The sequence below is a fragment of the Brassica napus genome, chromosome A10 (genome assembly GCF_020379485.1).
Source record: "Brassica napus cultivar Da-Ae chromosome A10, Da-Ae, whole genome shotgun sequence".
In the NCBI taxonomy this organism is placed as follows: Eukaryota; Viridiplantae; Streptophyta; class Magnoliopsida; order Brassicales; family Brassicaceae; genus Brassica; species Brassica napus.
This window is the reverse complement of record NC_063443.1, coordinates 6,910,205-6,916,283: the sequence shown is the minus strand read 5'-3', so window position 1 is coordinate 6,916,283 and position 6,079 is coordinate 6,910,205. Positions and strand designations below refer to the sequence as shown.

The window sequence follows — 6,079 nt, the reverse complement described above, 5'->3', positions numbered from 1 at the left end:
TTGATGTCTGAAGCTCTTGATGTTTGCTCTGCAGTCTTGATGGCTGTCTCGTCCAATATACAATCTCTCACGATGTTGTCTGATTCTTAGGTAATAAAAGGCCCAGGCTGAAGGCTGAGGGATCAAGAGAGACTCTGTTTGGGAGAAATCGGTCAATTCATACGTTAACATGGATCAACGGTCAATACATAAATACATGAAATTCAATTTTCTATACATGAACCTACAAAATCAACTAGTATAAAATCAACTAGTATAAAACCCAACTAGTATACATGAACTTACAAAATTGGGTTTTAACATACATTGACCTAATTTTCGTTAGTCAAACGTTACGTGAATAAGAATTTTCGTTAACCGGTAACATGAAATTAGCTAATTCCTACATCAACATGAGTCAACGATCCCGATCAATACATAAACACTTTACACGTGCGAAACATACATCAACTAATACAAAATTTAAATTCAATACATGAACTTTTGAAATCTAGTTTTAATATACATTGACATAATTTTCACTAGTCAAACATTACCGAAGATAAATTGTCTGTCACGTATTGACTAAGTGAGGTTTTTATCATAGTATGTAGTAATTAACCCGTATTACGTAATTGACTGAGAAAGATAAATCATTTAGGTCAAATGATTTTGTTCTAATCAAACCGTACTACGTGGTAATTAACTGAGAAAAATAAATCATTCAGACCAATCGATTCCGTTCTCATGTAATTCATTAATTAGCTTTTCTCTTTAATTTTTTGTTCTTGCTTTTTCGGCAAAAAACTTAATATAGAGAAGACAACAGAGAACACAATCGAATATAGAGAAACAAAAATAGCTTAGCTTATCCAACCTTAATTCCTCTTTTGTTTGATAAGTTAGACATTTTTCGTTTTTTTATGTTCAATTTTTACTTTATTATATTCTCTGTGTTAATTTTATTCGCCAAAAAAATTGAAAAGCAAAAACTTAAAAAGAGTATAACTAATGATTTACACGAGAATGAAATCGTTTGACCATATAATTTATTTTTCTCAGTCATTTACCACATAAAACGGTTTAGTTACTATATAATACAATAAAAATTGTATTTAATCAACACGAGACAGTCAATTTATCTTCGGTAATATTTGACTAATGAAAATTAGGTCAATGTATGTTAAAATCAGATTTTAATAGTTCATGTAGTGAATTTAAATTTTGTATTAGTTGATATATGTTTTCGCATATATAAAATATATATATTAATCGAGACCGTTGACCATATTGATATAAGAATTGACCAATTTCATATTACTGGTTAATGAAAACTTTTATTCCATAACGTTTTGACTAAGAAAAATTAAGTCAATGGATATTAAAACTTAATTTTTTAAGTTTATACTAGATTTTGACCCGCGCTTGGAAAGCGCGGGTTTTTTTTGGATTATATTATAATACAAAGTTTTATTATATCAAAAAATATAATTTTTAACAGTTATATAATCTACAAATTAGTTTATTTGAAATTTATATGCACACTTTTACGTGAATTTCTTTTAGGCATTAAAATTATATCCGAATCAAAAAAACAAACCAAACCGACCCGAAAATATAGGTTTAGATGAGGTCCAGAGAAGATAATCTATTGAGTTTTTTCTGGACCCGCATGTCTTTGTTTGAGTCCGGGTCCTATCCTACAACCGATCATAAATATGTTGGGTTTATTAGGTATATTTGGATATTTCGAATATGTTTTGGTATTATGGATATTTTTTAGTTTTTGATTTACGATTATAGTTTTTGATTTCAGGTAAATTTTCAAATTAAAAATAAATTGAGTATTTGGATAAAATTTTGGGTATTTTTCAGTTCATTGTGCTAGATTTTGAATAATATCTTGAATTTTTTAGGTATTTGAATTTTTTAGCTATTTGTTTGGAGTTTCAAGTACTTTTCGTATTTCAGATATTTTTCAGATTTTTTAGATATTTCATATTTTTTTAGGATCCTAAATACCCGAACAGATGTGGACCCATTACGTCCATATCCGGTCCAACAACCTTTTGATATAGATTTTTAACGTTATTGTACAAAAACATGGTTGATGAAATATTTTTCTGAGTAAAGGTTTCATAAGAAATAATATTAGGATCTATTAAAAATATTTAAAATATTGTATGGTTAGAATGATTAATGGTATTACCAAAAAAAATAGTAAATAATTATACATGACTCCAACAATTTTTTTTATATTAGATTTTTAAGACTAATTTCCCTTTTAATAGTATTGATTCATTTTTAAATGAAAAGTATATAAAAGTATAATATCTAAACCAATAATTTTCAAAATCGTGAATAATCAATACTGATATCGTAAAGTCGGGTTAACTTTAACAGAACCAATGAATTTCTACATTTTTTTTAAGGTAACATGACTATTCATAAAATCAATACTATTAAAAGAGAAGGAATCCTAAAAAATCTACTAACAAAATGTTGTTGCACCTATTCATTATTGGTCCTTCCTTTATTTTCTGAAACTGTTCAATATTATTGTTATTAACCATATTAATACATAAACATTGAATACGACAACAATAATTAAAGCAATATAAATTTATTCTCCCCATAATCATATTAATATCTCCTACTAATTACGTTTTCAAAAAAAAAAGAGTCTCCTCCTAATTACTTGACACCTTGATAAATTCTTCTTTGTATGTTTGAAAAATAGACAACCATTTTTAATTATTTTGTTATGAACATTTTAATCCTTGATTTAAGTTCTTTTTCAATATTTACACTACGAAGACCTCTTACTCATGTTTATTTGTATTATATTATTAATAATATACGCCAACTACATAGCAACAAGATCTAAACTTTTAAACCCCAAAAATATTAGCATTTTCAATACAATTCAAAATTGTCAAACATATATCGAAATATGTAGAAAATCCATTTTGATAAAAACCACTTTAGCAAATATCTCTTATAACAAAATTATATATTTTACGTTAATTTTTTAAAAAAATTATTAGTAATTAAAAAAATTTAGTTAAGATAAGTTTATAAATATTAAAACCCCTACAAATTTATATTATTAAATTAGCTAAAATCTAAAAAGTAAATCTTAAGCTTCATCAATTCAACAAATGTAATTGTTATAAAAACACACACACAAAGTATATTGAGAGAGAGTAGGTTTGAGCATTTGTGTTTTGGGTTAGGTACGGATTGGTTCTTTTCGGTTCTCGATTTTTGAGTCTTAAACATTTGGACCAAATTAGATATTAAAATTTTTTTGGTTTGGGTTCGGATCGGTTTCTTTCGTGCTGAGATAATTTCGGGTCCATAATTTAAATACCTATAAAATACATGTAATTGGGTACGTATCGGATCCGGTTCGGTGCCGGTATTTAGGACCTAAAAATCCAAAGTACCCGAAAACCAAAAAAACACTCAAAATCCAACAAATACCCAAAATCCCAAACATGTATCCGAAATTATTCAAATACCAAAGTTATATGAATATGTGATAAATATTTTAATTTTTTTTAAATTTCCCTTGAAACTCGAAACTATAACCGAAAACTCGAATCTGAAAGTTAAAAAAAAATATCTGTAATACCAAAAACATATATTCAGAATACCCAAATATACCTAATATAAACAAAATATTTAGTATACTTTGGATATCCAATCGGGGGTCGGCATGTCTAAAAAATACTCAATAGGTATTTTACCATGTATCCAGATCCAAGATAAACCTATATTTTTGGATCGGTTCGGTTGAAGTTTTTGGATCCGGAAAAGATTCTCAAATCTAAGAGAGAGTTACATAAGAATGTACATACAAAATCTCAAATAAACTAAAATTATATAATCTTAAACAAATTTTCTTCTTCGATATAATATATACTTTGTAACATAATAATATACAATCCCAAAATACTAATTCATAAATTTTGTTATAAAAATAAATCCGCGTTTTCGAAGCGCGGGTCAAAATCTAGTTCTTTTTTAAATATGAAAATATATACCAAACTATAGACAGTTGAAAGTTTAGTATATGATATGAGATTTTAGTCGAAAAATTTATATATGATATGCTTACTTTATTATAAAAGAAAGAGGAAGTTAGAATGTACACATATATGTCGTGTAACTTCTCTTGCTTTAAATTATATATTATATGATAAAAGTGATATATAATATAAAACATTAGTTTCAATGCTTTTATGATTAAAAATAAAAATAGTAAATATTGTAATAGTAGTGATTAGAATTTACGAGTGAGATTTGAATAAATAAAAGAATTGAATAAATTATTGTTAGAGAAATATATGGTAACATATTGTTAGTCTAAACTTAACGTAAGACCAAAAAATAATGAGTTAAATGAAAGAGTCCAAACAACTTTCATATGTAGATTTTTTAAAACTCCTTCCCTTTTAATAGTATTGATATGAAAAATTAAATTTTATATTAGTCAGAAGTATGTTTTCGGATAGGGGTGGGCATTTTACCCGAAATCCGAAGTGGCACCCGAACCCGATCCGAAAAACCCGAACCGAAATCCAAACCGAAGTAGCAAAATATCCGAACGGGTATTGAATTAGGAAAGATTGGATATCCGAACCCGAACGGGTAATATCCGAACCCGAATGGATATCCGAAAATAACCGAATATATGATAATTAACCTTATATTTATAATTTACATCTTTCATTTTATATAAAATATTTATATTGATAATACACATACTTTAAATTCATATGATATACATACAATTACGTAGAAGATGATTTGTTATTCGCTTAAAATGCATGTCAAACTTTTTATTTCAGCAATTAACAAAAAGTTACATCCAAAATTTAACAACAATAACCAAATTAATGTCTTTTTAGTTTGAAAATGTTATGTCCAAATCTATTAACCATGCAATCTATTAAAAATAAAAAATAGTTAAGTGAAAAGTTATATATTTAAATACAAGAAATTTGAGAAATGAAAATTTTCATTTTTTTTTCTTCAAAATCTAAATATCCGAACCCGATCCAAAATAATCGAAACCAAACTTAAAATACCCGAACCCGACCCGAAGTACAGAAATACCCGAACGGGTTCTACACCTTTATACCGAAATACCCGAAAATCCGAAATACCCGATCCGAACCCGAACGCCCACCCCTATTTTCGAACATGTAACATAACCCATGATTGAAACTCAAAAAATTATTACTATTCTCGCTTATTTGAAACTCACTATTTCCTAGTTAGGAGTGCAGGCTTTATTATGCAAGTATTTGATAAAAAATGTTTCTTCTCAAATATCCATGAGTATGAATATTTATCAACTGCTTATAACTTATAAGTAGATTTCAACTTTCTTTTTGAAATTTCTATTAAATTTATTTTCAAAACTAAAGTTTTTATTAGTTGTAAATTTGTTATGTAGTGTCCATACTTTGAATCAAGGTTGTAAAAATTGATTCGAACCTTTAATTAAGGTAATCTCTACTAAAAAGACTGTTTATTTTATTTTTTTGGTAAAAAAAGATTGTTTCGTTTTACCTTGTCAAAACATAGTAAAGATCTATTTTATAAGTATTACGTTCAAGTACTAATTTCAATAGTCGACTTTATGCTCTTTTATAGTAAGAATGTCTTATTATCAAGACTACGGAACGTTGATTTTGTGGGAAATACATAAATAAAAAGATGAAATATCGGATGCATATACTAGCATTCATTTCATCTCACAAGAACAAGTATTGGATTAGATCAGATTACATTTTCACACTGTAATCGTAACAAATAAACTTTGGAATAAAAGTTATCAATTATGGAATTAAGATTTTTCCGAAATCTAAGAAAAAAAAATATTTTCAATATTTTTCAAATATAAAAATACGGTAATAAATTGATAAACATAAGTCGTATACAAGGATGAAATTGATATAGAGGGGATTCAGAAGCTAAACTGTTATAGCATCAGATGCACATAGCATAAATCAGATCAAGTGTTGGATTAGATTAATTGCTTCATCATTATCACCGTATTTATGCATTCAATAAACTAACAATTAAA

The 6,079-nt window shown here is 27.0% G+C and overlaps 1 non-coding gene across 1 annotated transcript; it reads right to left on the bottom strand.

Moving 5' to 3' along the window:
• Window positions 1–5,953: 5,953 nt before the first annotated feature.
• LOC125579692 lies at window positions 5,954–6,046 on the bottom strand. Its single transcript, XR_007317747.1, has one exon. It is a non-coding gene; the product is annotated as a small nucleolar RNA snoR31 (small nucleolar RNA).
• Window positions 6,047–6,079: the final 33 nt, after the last annotated feature.